We start from the raw sequence: 18,272 nt of genomic DNA, 5'->3' as shown, positions 1-18,272 counted from the left end.
TGTGGCACCTTAGAGACTAACAAATTTATTTGAGCATAAGCTTTCATAGATTCATAGATATTAAGGTCAGAAGGGCCCATTCTGATCATCTAGTCCGACCTCCTGCACAACGCAGGCCACAGAATCTCACCCACCCACTCCTATGAAAAATGCATATTTTTGCATATGCATATTTGGTGGAATGCATCTGATGAATTGAGCTGTAACTCACGAAAGCTTATGCTCAAATAAATTTGTTAGTCTCTAAGGTGCCACAAGTACTCCTTTTCTTTTTGCAAATACAGACTAACATGGCTGCTACTCTGAAACATGTGAAAAATGCTGGCTTGTATCTACTTCCTTGTTGTGTCATAAGATAACCAGAATACCATGTTAAAATGAGACCATGGTATTTTCAATTTTGATTCAGTCATTGTACAAAATCATTAAAATACCTGCTTCTCTTTTCTGTGAAAATTCCACATAGATGTTTTAAAAGAGAAGGCATGTGTCCCTGAATTCCCCTCGCAAAGGCATTAATAACCCCAGGAAAAGACCCTGGATGGATAAAGGCCAATAGTTACATTATGTTACATTAATTCTCAGTATTTCCCATGATATTTGATCTTTGATGGTTTAAGCCAATATGCTAAAAAGAAAAAAAAAAGTAAGTCAGCTCATTAACTTTCAGACAATCTGGAAAATGCTTTGGCAAGACTTAGCTGCAGCCTGAAGGTTCTGAGCCAGATCCTGATTGGTGACTGCAATGCATAGCAAAAAACAGGTTGCCTTGATCCTGCTTCCTCCCCAGGTTGTGGAGGAAACTCCTCTGTGGGTATTCCATGGCTTCATCATGGAAGGAACTGGACCATGATGAAACTGAGCCTTTTCTGCTTCTTCATGTCCCTCACCTTTCTAAACAAACCTTCTCTGAACGTTGGTTTACATCGAACTCCCTTATGCTGAAAGTCCAGTAGCTTAACCAATGAAGGGGGAAAGTCATTTCCCCACATATACAATTGCTTGCATGCAATTGCTCCTTAAATTATTCCTATTCTTGGCATTACAGTGTTCAAATGAGCTTTATGTCAGGCTGGGCCATTAGTGCCAATCCCAAATATACACACATCATAAGTCACACGCTTTAAAATCATGAGAATGGCATAAAATTCATGCTTTTTTTTTTAAAAACGGGTTATTTTCATTTGCCTGCTAGACTTTTAGATGCACTTGGGTCATATTTTCAAGCTGTTCTGCACAAACCTGAGAGCTAGAAACTTGCTTTGATTTTTGTAATGAACGTTTAACCCCATGACTCCAGGAGCTGGAGCTTTGAAAGAAAGACCAACTATTGTGAGACGCATGTTAAAACCATGAGAGTTGGTGACATCGGAGCAGGTGAGCACATGATGTTGTCACTTTTGCAACGTGTGTGCCAGGAACTCAGCTGCCTCCAGACTGGGCTAGTCCCAATAAACCTGCACTAAGTGACTGTGCTTCGTGGTTGGTCAGAAGAGCCAACAGATCACTATATAAACCCTGTAGCAACAGCAACACGGTGGCTGCTCAATGTGCCCCATGCCTGCAGCTGCCCCATACCTGCTTCCTGTCTAGGCCATGCTCCGCCCTTTGTCTGCTCTGCTCCAGCCTAGTCCCTGCCTGCCTCCTGGCTCTGACCACTGGCTTGCCTCCTGACCACGACTCAGGCTATCCCGTTTGGTTCTGTTCTGACTTCCGGCTCCAGCCGTTGGCTTGCCTGGCTCTGCCTGCTGATTCTGCTCTGACCGCTAGGTTGCACTGCCTACATGCGGCAATTTAGGGGAGGTTAGCCAACCGGAGCCAGAATTTATTATATTATCCCTCCATGTATGTACAGGAGGGACCATTAGTATCAACGAATCGGACCTGCGTAATTTGGGCCATAAAATTCCACCCAGGAACATGTGGCTGAACAAGAGCATTGCTTTTAGAAAGATGTCCACAGTCGCTAACGAAAAAGCTTGAACTTGCTAGTGTGAAACAGTTCTTCCAGAGAAGATGGGATGTATATTGCTTCTGAGATGCATCAAATAAATAATAAATAAATAAATAAATAAAAATAAATAAAGGGGAAAATAAACCCTATTGTCCTTCTCGTCTTGTGGGATAGAAATGTTTTTGACCCCAGAGCTGGGCAGATTATTTCTTGCTGTGTCACACGGCTGCTGACTCTGCATGGTTCACATGGTCCCAAGAAAAGCAGAGGAACTTCTGAGAGAATCTCAACAGGAAATCATGTTACTCTGGACTTTTCTCAGCACTTTAATGAAGAAATCCCCTTCATCTCAAGAGGCATCCAGGATCCTTGCAGTATCAGGCCCTGTGTAAGACAAGACAGGGCTCAGACAAATGGAGGAGGGATTTCCTGAATAGGTAATGTCCTAAGGTGAGATTTGAAGGATAGGAGACAGATCGTGGTAACTAGAGAGGCCAACTGAACCAAGGGCAGGGTTTGTTTTCAACACAGAGAAAGAGAATAATAGGGAGGCCAATTATTGTTGGTTATAAAACTGGGGTTGTTACTACGTGCAATGTTTAGAAGTTTCCCTTAACCCCAGTGAGACTCAAGTCCATGTCAGAATCAACTGCAGACACTAGGGCCTTTTACAGCGTGTGACTGTATTTTCTCTGTGGAGACGAATTGATCTCTATCTGGCACTGAGTTTGTGCAGAGAAAGCAGAGAGGAGGGTTATGAACTGACTGACCGCCTTGCCATGGTGCTCACTGCCTTTTCTTCCCTTTCAGCTTTTCTTTCCGTGATACAGGGTTTAAAGTACCATGTGCCCAAGAGATTAGTGACCTATCGGGAAGGCAAGCCCTTGATTTGTGCATAGTGCATGGTATGGCATTACCTGGATTTGGGGGTCCAAAGGAAATGAACCCTGAGAGCCAACTTGCCGTGCTGCTCAACATAGGAGGACAAAACATTCAGCGGTGAGATACTTGGAGCAAAGTTCTCCTTAGTGCGGAGGGAATGTTGATGCCATTATTGTTCTCTCTCCATATGCATGGATCTTCAACTGGAAGATCCATGTACATACAAGGAAGCTGAGGGGAAAAAAACAGATAGGAAGAAAACACAGTGAAACACAATGCACCTGGTTCACTCACCCTTATCTGCCATATCCTGCTTCCCATACTCTCGTGTAACTAATACTTGGGATGTGCACCTAAGCCATGTAGGCGCTTTTGAAAATGCCACTGGTAGAAAAAAGCCAGCAGCAGTAATAATGCTACGTAGCAGTTGGATAGTGAAAGTTCCCCTCAGGCAGAGGGGCAGCAGAAGGCCTATAGGCCATTTAAGTCCAACTTTAGCCCACAGATAGGGCTCCGGCTGTACAGATGTCCTAGAGCGGGACTTTCAAGATGGAAATTGCTAGCTAACAAAAGACATAAAAGGAATTATTCTATAAAGGATAAGACACTTCCTCTACATCTTCCCATCTCTCTGAAGCGTGTTTAGAATGTAAGCTCTTTCAGGCAGGGGCTGTCTTTATTTCTGTGTGTCCAGCGATATCACACATGGGGGGCTGCTTGCAAAATCCAGATCAGGGATGGTTCAAAATCAGGTTTCATTTCTTTCAGATAAACAATGTTTGTTAACTGATAAGCGAGGCAATGAGCGAGCCAATGACTAGGGCATTGGACTGGGAGTTAGGGGACTTGGGTTCTAGTTGCTGACTTGGCTGCTGACCAGGTTTCTGATCTTGGTCCAGCCACTTCACCTCTCTGTGTTCCCCTGGCCGCATCCTTCCTCTGTTTAGACTTTACGCTGTTCAGAGCAGGGCCTGTCTCTCACCAGGCCTTTGGACAGTCCCTAGCACAATGGGTCCCTAATCTCAGTGGGAGTTTGTAGGCATTTTTTAAACACAAACAGCCACTACTAGGATATGGAAGGGGGCCTTATCCCAGCTGTAGACTAGTAGCATTTTGGATTTGAAATTGCCATAATGAAATGCCAATCCAGGGAAGCACTGACATTTGCAAAAACTGGGCATAAAAATGCAAACCTTGGTGCCAATTAAGCACTGCCTTGCTCCCTCTGTCACCCTCACCCAGCTGAGGAGGGAGTCTGATCCAAAAAGAGGAAGAAAAGGCAACCTTGAGCTTGGGAGTGGTGGGGCAGGACAGCTGGCAAACCCTGGCTTCCCCTGCAGCCTGAGTAGCTTTCTAAACATACTCCTTTGTATGGAGGTGCATTGAGCAGACCCCTGAAGAAGGCCAGGGAGCACTTGCACCCCCGTGTCTAGCTGTGCTTGTAGCAGCAATTAGCATTCTGGAGCCAGAGTTTGTCGGTGAGCTGGGTGATAACTGGATTTGGGGAGAGGGATGGGCACATGGAGGGTATTCCTGTGGTCTCAGACCGACCCACTGGTATTGGATTGGCCTCAAGTCTCCATCCCCCCACAAACACTGCGCCAGCCCAGCGCATTGCTGACAGCAGGGTGTCCCCTGTGTTCACACTGCAGCGCTGCTGCGCCTTGATGCGGAGCGTTTATCTCGCCTTTGATTTTAGACCCGCCACGTTTGCCTTGCGCCCTCTCTTTGCCTTGGGAGCGCGGCTAGTCTGGAAGCCTGGTTTTGTCGAAATGGGGGGGTTAATTTCCTTGAGCTCAGATCATTCACACTGAATAATCAGTCCCATGAATTAAACCTCTTGTTCTGCTCACACAGTCTCTAGGAGCGGATCATTATTTCCTCAGGTGTATTTGTGGTTTGAAATTCGGATTGTTCTATGGTTTGATCGCGGGTGCTTCGCGAGTATTTGATGCCGCGGCGTGCGATCCGCGCGGCTTTGCTTGGCCAGAGATGCCATGTGGCGACTTCTGTTCCCGGATTGCATGCGTGGTGCAAGCGTGCTCGGTGCAAATGTTTGTGGGAAGCGAATGCACAAGGGGCTGGAGCGAAACCCATTCTAAAAACCCGGCAAAGGGCACAGAGAAAGTTGCCCGGTATTTTCCTGACGCTTTTAAAATTCCCATATTAACCATTATTAAAATTGGGCCACAAAATCTGATGTGTGCCCATTTGGAAAATGATTTCAGCGCGGCAGGGTATGCGCACCTCCCTCCCGAGCATTCCCAGAATCTAGTTTGCTGACAATTATTGGTGGAAATCAAATTGAAAACGAATTGTGTGCGCTTATCCGGTCAGGGAACAGGGTGCTTTCTCTGACCTCTGCCAACAAAACAACGCAACTGGCACGTAAAATGTTCCTGATCAATTCACAGAATTAGGAGATCCACTGAGAGACTCGACTAATGAAATCGTTACAGAACTGAACCGAATTCATTGCTCAGCCCCGGAAATCAGAGTTTCGGATTTATTCCCCTTACACTCAGGTGCTTCCCTCCTGTCTCCGCTAGAATCGGATTTAAACCCTGCAAACAACGGAGGCAAAAGTGACCCGCTGGGACTTCTCAGCCGAAACTTACATTTCAACCAGACAGGACCCATTTCCCCCACTCCTGAGCTTTTGTATTTATTTTGCAACCTCTCCAGCCCTGTCTCGGGCTCCTGACAAGTCTCTTGCACAAAGCTGGCCGGACTCCTCTCTGCGGTGTCGGCTAAATCCGGCAGCCGCAGGTGGGTTCTCGGTGCCCCGTTGCTGCACCGACTAGCCCGCTCTGTACGCGGTGTCACGCTCGGCTCGATTCCTTTAGCCTCCCCCCCCCCTCGACAGTTAAAACAAACAGCCACAAATAGCTCGCTACCAGGTTTCCTGTGGGCTCCATATTTTCCCTTTCAGCTGTTTCGGTCACCTGTGGCCTTTATCCCCCGTTTGTAGGGCTGGGGTTGCTTTTGGGTTTAAACTGCTCCTTTCAGTCTGTTGGAGAAAAGGAAAAAGGGAAGACGGTGGCTAAAGAGAGAGCGAGCCGGGCTGCAGGCTGACCCCGGGATCAACCATCACCCCGGGATCTAGTTTACCTGCTTATTTACTCTCCGGGGGAGCAGCCTGCCCATCTGGACCTGCTTCCACCCACCATCCCAATTAGAAAAGGGGGCGAGTTCAAGCGCACCAGGTTCATATTTCCCTGACCCGGTGAGACCCAGGGTCTTCGCACCCTGAACTCTGCTGGGGTTTGGTCTTGTCTTCAGGAGACAGGTGTTTAAAGGGTGGGGGGGGGGTCTGTATCTGTAGGCACCGATTTTCAGGGGTCCTTTTTAAAGTGAATAATACAAAAAAGTATTGATCTCGGGCAGCCGGGCATCCAGCAGCGGCTTCCTGGCCAGCGATCGCGGTTGTGTGTTGCAAACAATGCTGGGAACGGTTGTTTTTGTTTCTCGTTTCATTTCTCTCAAAACACGCCCCTCCCCGGTCATTCATGAATTTGACCGCATCCACAAGATGCTTTCAGAAACTTCGCCGCTTGTTAAGTCTCCTCTCCTGATACTTCCCATTCGTTTTCTAGCGAGCTATTATTGGGTTTACTTGATTGTGTATGAGGTGGGGGTGTTCCCCTGCTGTTATTGTAACGATCCAGGTCAGACTGTTTTACAGCCTCAAATCCTCACTTTTAATCCCGAAAAGGAGGGGAGGGGAAGAGCCCAGCAGCGTGATTTGAGCAAATCGCGTCGTTTGTTAATCTCTTTTATTTAAACGATGAACTAGCAACAAACACAAACTCCGGCTTCAGCCGTTCCGGCACTAGATCAATTCCCCAAAGCAAGAGATTGTTCTGTGTCCCCGTTCCCTTGAGAGGGCTCCCCCCTCTCCCCCTCAAAACTCAGTGGAACAATTCTTGAGACAATAATCTGCAGTTTACTTCTTTAACTTCCCGAAAAGAAAGGAACGCTAAAAATCAAAGGGTTATTAGACCCAGACAAGCCACACGGTTGAGAAAATCCTCGGGATCTATGTATCCAGGTCTCCCCAGCTCTCAAGAGCTGTATATCCTGTAATGGGTAGGTTTATGTATGTAGCTCGGTTGATGAATACATATCTATTCATCTCTCTGTCTGATAACTCTGCACAGCTATGTTGGTACACCTGGCGCCGTCCTTGTGTGTCTGTGGTGGGTGTGTGGAGCGGTTTACACACGCAGAACAGACTGACAAAGGGTGACATGTACACTGTTTGGCTGTTCATACGTGTAAAAGATTTGGGATCCGATGGTTCTTTTGTCACTACTGTATGGTGGGAAGCAAGTGGGCGGTTGCCGTTTATTGTAACTTACACGCACAAGTAAGTTGCATGTTTGGCTTTGTGTGTGAGTGTGATGGATTTGTGTCGCAAACCGGTGCCGTTGCTAAGGAACCGATGTCGAAACATTTATCCACAACACAACATCGGACTCCCCAAATGACTCCACGTTTTTTTCCCTGACTCCAACACAATCTTGGTAATCATTAGCGTCCGCAAAATCGTATTTATGTCTGCGTGTAAATACATTGAGAGGAGCTGGTGGCCATGGAAGAAAAGAGGGTGAAACTATGTTTCAAAACTGGCTGAGAACTCTGTTTGTGTGCAGGTCTGGTGTCTCTATAAAATATACACAATACACACTGATATAGATGTGTACAAAAGACACTGTATACACCTATATTTGTGCATAGGGTAGACGCAGATAGCTACACGCATGTGTGGTTTAGGGCGAGGTTACTGCATGAATTGTGCCCAGATCCCATTTGAATAATGAAGTGAGGGGTAATGCCATTATCCCTCCTCTAATTGTGCCGCATATCCCCGTGTTTTGGGCTCTGACACACTTTTTTAAATGGAATTTTTAAACACTGGGCTTTAAACGATTTTTAAATGCCAGCTCCTGTTTCGCGCAAAGCTGGTCCCCCCAGCCCCGAGCCTTCAGAGCATTTCGAAAAAGCGGCCACAGCTCTGCCATGGCAAATTCGTGTCTGTCCTTTTAAGGAAAGGGAACATGAGCCAGATCGGGGTGTGTGGCTGAGGGCCGGGTTTTTGACCGGAAGTGGGGAATAGATCTAGTTGGCTTTTATACGTCAGGCTAGTTTCTGAAGTGTGGGCGCAGCAAGGGTTAATGAAGTCCTGGAGCTGGAGTCCCATGGGGGTCGGGGTGGGGATGGGGGGGGGGAGGGACACACACTAAAAAGGGTCAATTTAGTCCCAACTCAGTGAAGACTTTTGTAATTGAAAATCAATCAACCTGCTGGACTGTTGAGAACAAGGTCAGAGCTCAATGATCAAAGCGTTAGAAAAGAGTGGAGGTAAAGGGGGGGAGGGGGCTTTTGTTCGGGGTGGAAAAAAATCTCTCCTCTGACCATTACATCCAGTCTGTCTGTATGGCTACATCTGGATACACAGCGCCTCACACGCGCTCCAGGCCAGAAAGAATCCAGAGAATGTGCGGGGCAGTTGTAAAGGCTGATCTGAGTTTTGTACACACAGTGTGATTGGGGGAAATGGGGGGGGGATCTTTCATTTGACTCCCACCCTCGTACCCACACCCCCTTATGACACTCTAACGTAGCCTTGTTCCAGGGTATATGCGGTGTTTCCTGGTGACATTTCTCCCTTCCAGGAATGGTAGAGAACTTCCCTCCAGAGAGTCAAACATTGGTGCCCATCTCGGATTGCTCCATTAGGCTTGTATGATGCTGCTGTCTCTCCCTCCCTCTCTTCTTCTGCACTTTTGCAAGCTCTCGCATCTCTCCTGGCAGGATTCAGAGCTCTAACATATGAGCATGTCAGGAGTCATTGTTACTTCAAGTCTATGGTAAGCCAGACGTGATGTCTAAATCTCGCATTGCATTGCCCGAAATTCGGGCTGACAATGCCAACAATACTGCGCCGTACATGTGAGGTTCCGAGGCTTTGTTTTCCCGGGGGATAAGCGCCGAAGAAATAGGTTTACATGCAACTTTTCCCGACAAACAGTCTGGAAACTATGTTTATACGTTGTTCAACTCTGAATAAATAAAGTTCAGTGGAGTTTGTGTCTCTGTCTCCCCGCGTGTTGTTGTTTCCCAGAAATCTGGATTAGTGGAAATATTTTCTTTAAAGGCGGAGAGAAATCTAAACAGTTTGAGAAACTTTGTGGGAAATGATCGTGAAAGTCGGCAAAGGGGCTAGAGACGCCGGATTAAAAGCATGAGGCACTTTAAAGGGATTCCTCGCAGTTCTTCCTGAAAAGATTAAACCAAATGCTAAGAAAAGATGCACGGGTCAATTTTACATGTGGCCCTAAAATAGATCTCTAGGTAGGTCAGAGTGAAATCTCCGGCTGCTGACAGGGAGTGGATACGATTAGAAAAGCATGTGGATTCGTACCTCTTAAGGTGTGTGTCCAACATTGGTGTTTCTGCATGAAATTCAGGGCGTAACTGCCATAAAATATACAGTTAAGGGAAAGGGAAAAATCCAGAATGTAGGTTCATAGCTGTAAGTAGGGGGGAGATACGTACGTGTCAAAAGTACAGAGTTCACTATATTATGTGCATGCTCCTAAATTGTCTTTAAACCCCAGGTTGTTCAGTGCTGGAGCTGCAGAAATGCCCCTGGAAGCTGCCGAGAGCAGGAATCTCTTCCAGTCCACCTGCAAACGCTGCGAGGAGGAGAGAGGCTTCTTGTCGTGAGCAAATAGCCGGTGCTCCTGTGTAAATACCCGCCCCTTAGGGATGAGGAATCGCCCTTCCAGGCTCTTGCCTTGATGCTGGGGGATGGCACATTACGCGGTGTCCCTGCCGGTCCAAGGCCCAGCGCCCCCGGCCTGACAGGCGACAGGACGCAGAAGCTGCCGGGGCAGGAGCCGGGGAGCGCCCGGGAGGCCGGAGGGCTTAATTGAAGCTGGAATGAGGGTGGTAATTGGATTTCCAACTCCGTCGCCTCTGCAGGGCTGGGAGGGGAGGGCGTCTGCCAGGCCAAGCGCTGCAGAGAAGGGAGGCGTCCCAGTGGGAAGGGGGCAGTTCTTGAAACATGTAAAGAGAGAAGAATAAGCGTGAGGCTAAACCCCAGAGCCTGGGATTTTGCCGCCTGGCTGTTCGCAGGGGGGAGGCTAAAGCGTGTGTGTGTGTGTGTGTGGATATGGGTATATTGCCGGGGTGTTTATCAAGGACACGTTCCACGCTCATTCTTCCCTGGATTTAAATCTGATCCGAGTTACAGCCGCTGTTGTCGCCTCTTGAGGGAGAAAAAAACCCAACAACACAAAATCTATAGGCCACCCTGCCTAACTTCTCCGGTCCCCATTCAGTTTTCCTTGACAGCATCTTCTGTGGTGGTTTGTCTTCCCCTTTTGCCTTCCCCTCTTTCCGATGCTGCTGTACCTCGCTCCCCCTGGCCCCTTTCTTTTATTTGTGTGGGGGAGACACTGACTTCCAGACCACTCTGGGCCCAGGTGCCATCCCTTGGGGGGAGGAGGGGGGATAACAACTTGTGCGAGGGAAAATCCCGGCCAGGGCCAAGCTAAAAGGCTGTGGTAGAGACCATCAACTTTATAACCAACCCCGGCAATTCTGGGGGGTGATCCTTGACGAAATAGACTTTTCTCCTGCAGGGAGCGGATTGTCTGATTCGTGTCGAATAATGTGAGTGCTTTTCGCGGCGCCTGTGTGAAGTATGAAATAACATATGTTGCAAAGCAGTGCCCAATCAAGTGGCAGAAAAGAGGGAGTTTGCGGCAGCTCAGGTAATTAATCCGACTGTTGAAAGCAACCACACAGTATTCAGCCCGAGCCAGAGACAAAGAATAAACTATTAGACACGTTTCCTAATGAATAATAAAAGTTCTCGCCAGCCCGAGTTGGAGGGCGAGGGAAATTCTGCTCAGCGCTGCCAGGCCGGGCAAAACGCTGCAGAACTTCCCTTAGGAGGAAGGGTTTGCACCAACTGAATATCCTTCCGCGGGGCGGAGAATGGCGCCACAGGTACGCGGGGGCGCTGGGGCCGCGGGCTAACGAGGGTGCTTAATTGCACGGCGGGTGTTGAATGGAGGGGCAGGGCGGCTTTGCTCGCTGGATCCGCATTCATTCGTTCTTGAGACTCTCTGGTCTGAGCTGTTGGGCTATAGGACGACATGGCATCCAGTGACCCATTTGGGGTCCCTCTCCCCGACAGAGGTTGCAGAGAAATGCGGTTTCTAAGCTGCCCGCTCTCTCGGGGCACACGTGTCTTCTCCACGGCTGCTCAGCGGGTGAAGCTTTCCTCGCCTGCCACGGGTTCGCGGCTTGTCTTTTTGCGAAGCGAAGCCATAGGGCGAAACCTTTTATGGTTACTTCTATGGAATTATCGCCGCCACGTAAAATATGTATGTCTGGGGCTTGGGCCCTTTGTATATACCCGGAGGGCAATAAACAGCCCTTGAACTGGGATGTATCATTAATATAGATCACGTTCTAATCGGTCTCCAAGTGGATCTCTCTACCTCTGTACGTGTGTGGATATACATAAATCTCTCTAATGAGGGTGTGTGTATATATACACGCACACACACTAATTATACTCCTATATCTCGATATAAATTAGGAGAATGGGATCAATTTACAGTTCATTCCAAAGGTGTTTGCAATGTACCTTTTCACAGACCGTTCGCCAAATGAAATATCTCCTTATTATTTTAGGAAGTGGCCCGGTGACATTAAAATCCCACCGAAAAGAAAGCGCGAGGTGGAGAAGCCGCACAAAGAGACAGAGGGTGATTTTTGTGTGTATTTGACAGGACAATCTAACAGTATCTGATGCGCGGACAATGTCTTCCCCAGGCTAGCTCCAGGCCGTTGGTTTCTCTAGGAAGGGGGGCTCTAGACTCAGCCGGGGGTGGTGGTGGTAACTCTGCGCATCTGTTGGTCGTTGCCAACTCGTTCCCATTTCCTTCCCTGGTTCCTTTTGGGGGCCGCCCCGTAGGGTCAGTCCCACGCTCCCCTCTTTTCTCATGGTCCCGCCGCAGGCTGCAGAGCAGAAAGCAGGAGCCCCTCCGGCAGGACGGAGCTCGGGACCCGGAAAGTCGCCCTGGCTCGCTCCGGAGCAGCTGCGGCTCCCCCAGCCCCCTCCCCGTCAAACAGCCTGGCCACCGATTGAAAAGCAAACGACCGAAGCCACCCGCAACTCTGCGCCGGCCACCCCGCAGCAAACCCCGCTAATCGTGTGGGGACTGGTGCGATCCTGAAGGCGCGGCGCCCACAGGTGAAGACGCGTGTTTCAAGCCCGCTCCCACCTGCCGCTCTCTCGCCCCCCCGTCCCGCAGCCGTGCGGGGAAGGACTTGTCCCGACTCTGTCCGGCTCTCCCTCGTGACTTCTGCCCGAAAAATCACCCCACGCCCTAGCTCTGAGTTTCCCTCCTTGCGCTTCCCGCCCCTCCCCTTCTGCTTTTGGGGGATTTACATGGCTCTTCCCTTCGGGGTGAAGTGTCAGCAGAAGCTCGGTTTTCAGCCCAGGCGCTGATGGCACCCAGATTGATCTTAAAATTAGCCATGACAATCCCGCAGCTGTCTCCACTTTTATCTGTTTTCTCCCCGATCCTGCAATCCAGGCAGAAAGGGCCGCTCCCTCGAGCCAATACAGGAAAGACACCACCATCTAGTCTGGTTTTGGGGGGGGGGGGTAAGGGATAGGAGATTCCCCCCCCCAGTGAAAGTTCAAATCCATTATTGCTGAGGTCTCAGGTTGTTTGAAATATTGGCCCCTTATATCACATGCCTCCAGTTGAGGTCGGTACACGTTGGGTTTCTGTGTCCTGGAGAGCAGATACTACCCGTGATTTCTGTCTCCGTGGAGCTCCGGGGATATTTGGGGAATTGTCCAATTTTCCTTTTCAAAAACCTTTCCTGAAAAGGGATTTCTCTCTCCCCCAACAATAATGCAATGGCGGCCCGTGCCTCCCTCTCCTTCTCAGAGGCTGGTGAATGACAGGACCCACCTCTGTCTACACTGTTTGTTTGTTTCAACCTGTGGTGTTCATCTGTGTTGTGCCCCGAGCTCAGGGTGGCTGGTTTGCTACATGTAAGCTTTCCATTCATTTCCTAGCGAGCCCGGGCTGCGGCTGGGAGGAGGGCAGGGGCGAGCGGGGACTTGCTGCTTGCGAGAATTGTTATTTTTCATCAATCACTCGCAATTTGTCTAAGTGCACAGGACAGGACACCAGCAGCCCTGCTGGCTGAGGTCAGGGAGACAACACAGCCGTGGAGAAGAGCAAATTGCGTTCGCTCCCGAACTCCCAGCTCCAAATGACTGGCTTTGCATGACGAGGGGAGAGAGCGAAAGGTCCATGTGACATGAGGGAAATATGAAGGACTTTGACAGGTCTTAAACGGCCTGGCGCCAAGGCCTAAGTCTACAAGCTAAAAATAGAAAGGGGAGCGAGGAGTGGAGATGGGCAAAGATGAAAGAGGGGCAGAGGGAAAATGGAATGGGAAATTCGGTTGAAAGTTTAGATGTTTGCTTAAACTTCTGGGGGGCGGGCTAACTGGGGGCACCGGCGAGGCATCTCCTTAAAAGACTCTGTTGCAAGACTTAAACCCTGGGATTCAGGCAGAGGTTTTTCAAGCACTGTATGTAAGCTCAACATATTGTTTTATATTGATAGCAGTAATACATTGTAATGACCTATTCTTTATCCTCTTCCTCCCTGGCTTCTCCTCTTTGAAATGAACCTGCAGCGGTTGGTGATCTAAGCGACGCCTCCCTTAATGCTGGGAATCTGTTTCATGTTTCCTCAAGTGTCAGGTTTTAGCTCCCCGATCTGCAATCCTGATGGTAAAGCCCAAGGCTAAGAGGAAGAGGGGGGACTACAAACAGAAGACGAGCAAAGAAACCCATGCCTTGTAAACAACCGTAAGTGGCCCTGTTCCCCTCCTAATTCCCCCCCCCCCTTACCACTGTTTCACCTCGAGGATAGGGGTTATTGTTAGGAAATCGTCTCTATTTATATAAGATAAGTCAGCATTAAAAAGATAGCGAGTCCCAGAAGGTTACAGGAGAAGGAAATGGCAGAGAAATTATTAGATCAAAACGCAGAGGCCAAAATGAAGCGTGTTCTTGCGTATTTGTGGAGCAGAGAGAATCCAAATATTTCCCCTGGCTTCAGACTGAACTACATGCAGCGTGATACAACCCTACTTTTATACAGACCCCATTGAACCCCCGTACAGTGCTCCATTAACCCCATTGCCCCATTCCACCTGAGTTGTCTTATGTAAGATTAAGGACTCGTCCATTTATCCTTTAACCACCCCGCCTCTCTAGTAGAAGGCCGTCATTAATTGTAGAAGGCTGTAATTAATATAAAATCAAGTAGGCCAAAATCTCACACAATCACCAGGGGGGGAGATTTTTTTTTGTAATTACTTTGTAAAGGGGATCTCAAGTGCCTCACACACACGGCTACCACTGAAACACACACTTCAGTAGTTCCACTGTCTTTGGGGTGCGTGTTTGCATTGCCTCCGTCCTTTTTATTCACGCTGATTTTTTACAAATTATTTTAGAAGAATTTTTCTCCCCCGGTTTACATTTAGCAAGATCAGCAATTCCTCCTGCTCTCTCCTCTGCATAGGGTAGCCCTGCACTTTGTAGGAGATCCACCAAAGAAGGAATATAACCCCCCCCCCATGTGTGGGATTTTAGCAGCTAACAAAGTCAGCCATGCAATCGAATTTTTGTAGCAATAAAAAGAGAGTAAGTAACTCTGGGTCTTAAGGAGGAAGGCCGTATTAACATATTTAATGAATATGGTGATTGTTAATTACGGCTGACTAGGTGAATAAGGAGAAAGGTATTTTTGATCAAAAAAGATCTGAGCCTCTTGAGGCACACTCCACCTCTTTCTTTGCCTTGTTGCTAGTCTGTTATTATCTAACATAGCGGCTTGGATCTGGTGGGGGTTTTGGGGTGGGCGGAGGAGGAGATATTAATTATTATTATTTATTCTTGATCCTATTCAAACGAATTAGGAGACTGTAGCGAACCGGAGCAGCCTGCTCTCTGGAAAACTCAGTAGAAGTGTTGCTGCAGACAGATTATTCGAACACTTTTTTGCCCCCCATTAGAGGTAATTAAAACTATGGAGTAAATTGTTCTGGGTGATATCAGGGGAGCTGCGATTTGTTTTCTCGAGCTGAGACTGACTTGTTGCAGGTTGCATGTGCGGATATATCAGCCTAGGCTTCACAAGGCCAGGACACTCGGTATCCCGTGTAAAAGGATCCTGGATTTCCTCGAGTGAATGTTCTCGATACACCCAGTCCGAAATGTTATCCTCACGCCGAATTTCAGGGAGACGACTGGCCTTTCGTTTCTGTTTTAGGCGAAGCAGTTTACAGTCACAACGTCCTCTTAACTGCGCCATGCAACCCCCCTGGACTCTTTCAGGCAGCAGAGAAGAATACATATTTATGTCTCCCCAAAACAATCCTCTGTAGGATTTTTCAGATATGAAGTAAGAGGATGATTTAGATGATTTATGTATTGCACGGTAGCTGCTTTTTAAAGGGGTCAGCATTAATTCGCAACAGCTGGGTTTATTGTCCGCCAGATTCTAAGTTTGCATTTTTCCTCCTTCAGACAACATCTGAAAGTCGCCAGGACGTTCAGCACCAGAGCTGCCCGTCCAGTGAGGGGGTGGTTGCAATTCCCCCGGATTAAAAGGCACCGATTTTGCGTTGCGGCAAAAGCCCGGTTTTGTTTGGATTCGGCCGCCGCTGCCGTCAGCACATTGCCGCGGAGGCGAAAATCCAAAGTCCAAATTGTGTCTAAATTTCAACACATCCTGACCCCCCCCCTCCATGCTAACACCTTCCCCTGCAGCTTTTAACAATCACCTGTGCTCTGGTGAGTTCAAATGGTCTCCCTAATCCCTGCGCACTCCCTTCTCCCTACTCCAGCGCATTCTGGGCCCCAGCAGCTGGTCGCAAGATCCAGATTGTGGGGCTGGATTTTGTAAGGGGATCCCGGACTACTAGCCAGAAGACGCCAGTGTGGGCCAGGCTGGGTTCCTACCCTAGCCCATCAACCTTCCCGCAGGTTGTGAAGTGTCCTGGATAACAAGTGTCAGTTAGGCTTTGATTCGGTTTCGCCAGGGGCTGCCCTCAGCAACCCCGCAAAATGTACCAACAAACAGGGGGGAGATGACCCTGGTTTGGCTTTAGGGTCCTGCTGCTCCAACTCGCCATCAGCCCCACGCCTGTGAACAGCCCATTGTCAAAACCCCAGCAACGAATTCGCCCCCACCCCTGAAGGAAGGAGGGAAGGCGCACAAGCGTCCAGGGAAGTGACACACCGGGGGCAGACAGGGTAGCGAAACTGCTGACGAGCCGGGCCCAGGTTCGCCGCGGGCCAGAGGTTGCAGCCGGGGGTCTCTGAATGATGCAGAGCGAGGCATGACCCGTGTGCACGGGCTGGTGCCCCATACCCTGGGTGTTCATTACACGCACCGCGCCTTAAGGCCAGCAGGGCCAGCTCCGGAGGGCGAGATCTGTTTCCCGGCGCACAAGGCGAGTGAGACGGACCCATCCCTCCCCTCCAGTCTGCCGCGATCCTAGCTCGCCGCGGCGGGAGGCCGCTCCCTCTCGCCGGCCTGCGGCTTGCTGCGCGCCGCGGAGGAACGGCGTAAAAAGCTGGAGCCTGGAGCCGCCCCGGGCGCGGCGGAATCTCGCTCCCCCTCCGGGCTCTCCCCGCGCAGGGGCACTCACAGGCTGCCTTGGCGGCCATCTAGGGGTCACACGCTTCTATTCACCAGCCTGATGCGTGCAGGGGAGGGGAAGGGCAGAGGGGAGGGGGAGGGAGGGGGACCAGTGTTTGCACTGCGCCCATCGGGATTACTGGGGGCTTGGGGCAGTTCCTTGGGGTGGGATGGGGGCGCCCCCCTTCCCCAATCTCCCAGGGAAGCGGCTGGGCCCACGACCAGGCGGCTGGGACAGGAGCCTTGGGAGGATTGCAGGGCGCTGTTTGAAGATTTTTGGGTAAATATGAAGTGACAAGAGACGGGTCTTTATTGTGGAGTCTCAGCCGCCTGGCGCCAAGCTCCTCTTCAGCAAACGGAGCCCCCAGTTAATCAGAACAGATCTCCAAATGGACCTCTTAAAAGGGACACGCACACCCCTTTCCTACCCCCAAACAATGGCTCCTGCGCCTTTAACCCCTCCGGGTGACACCCTCTAGCAGACTATCTATCAAGGGGAAGGGCGGGGGGGAATGCCCGACCATAATCCCTTTTCAAACAGACCCAGGGTTTTCCTTCAAGATTATCTGCATCTAGGCTCCCAGTAAACAAACCCTGCGGATTAGTCTTCCCGGGGAGGGGAGAACCAGCCTTGAAGCATGCAGACCGGGGGGCTTTTTAACGTGCAAAGCTGATGAATAACTTGTCAGGGGGTTAGTTAAAATCATATGTAAACCTCAGCAGTCAGGAGGATGCGGAATTTGTTTAAAAAAGAGTATCATTGACCCTCTGCAACACCCTAAATTCCCTCTGTTATCAAACCAACCTCTCCAGCTGGGGGCTTTGCCATGTCCCCCACCCACCTCGCTAGGAGAAACAGCGGGCGCTGCTTTCAGATCGCCCCCCCCCCACTGAGAAAACGTAACCCCCCCTCTGCCGCCTGGCTGACTTCCCCAGAACAGAGAGGTGACTGCCTGGGTCCCCCTTCGAAGTTGGATCATCATCAGCCCCATCCCCGGGCATAAAGCGGCGCCTCCCTCTCTGCCGCCCGCTTTCCCCACGGTGTCACTTCCCCAGCAAACTCAGTGAGTTGCAAAACACCCACCCCGGCGCAATGGGGAAGCAATGAACGCGGTGCCGTGGTCCAGGCTGGCCATCACTCACCCCGGGGCCTTTGGCGTGTGGTTCTGGAACTCCATTCCCGTCCAGCTCCGGCGTGCCAGGGATCTTGGGGAGGGATTTAAAACGGCGATGCGCCGCGCGGGTCGCCCCCAAATAGTTCAAGCCTCCCCGCGCCCCGCAGCTGCCGCCTCTGACGCCCTTCGCGGTCTGCTAAAGTCCAGGCGCGCTTCGCAGCTGCATGGATTGGCAAGCACCGCTGGCGGTGGTGGGCCCCACCTAGATTCAGTGGCCAGTAACTGGCGTAGGGCTGGAATCATACAGTTTCCCCCCCACCCCCGCCTGTCTCCCCTCCACGTCTTATAAAATTAGGTGGTTGCAAAGAAGAGTCCGGGCTTTGAAGTGAGCCTGTTACATAACTGATAGTCAAAATCCACGTTAAAGTACTGATCCCGCATGCCCTTTGCAAGGCAAGTTAAATCAACACAACTTGATCACAACCTTGTGTTGGGGGAGCAGGGTTGCCTTCAGATTTCTCTATCATTGTACATACGTCACGTACACACACA

At 49.9% G+C, this 18,272-nt stretch overlaps 1 long non-coding RNA gene across 1 annotated transcript; it reads right to left on the bottom strand.

The window, feature by feature from the left end:
• Positions 1–312: 312 nt before the first annotated feature.
• Positions 313–17,941, bottom strand: LOC119844655. Its single transcript, XR_006276219.1, has 4 exons — positions 17,749–17,941; positions 5,782–5,846; positions 2,872–3,067; positions 313–2,338 (listed from the first exon to the last, which is right to left on the bottom strand). It is a non-coding gene; the product is annotated as an uncharacterized LOC119844655 (long non-coding RNA).
• Positions 17,942–18,272: the final 331 nt, after the last annotated feature.

Source organism: Dermochelys coriacea, chromosome 17 (genome assembly GCF_009764565.3).
Source record: "Dermochelys coriacea isolate rDerCor1 chromosome 17, rDerCor1.pri.v4, whole genome shotgun sequence".
Lineage (NCBI taxonomy): Eukaryota > Metazoa > Chordata > Testudines > Dermochelyidae > Dermochelys > Dermochelys coriacea.
This window is presented reverse-complemented; position numbering and strand designations above follow the sequence as displayed.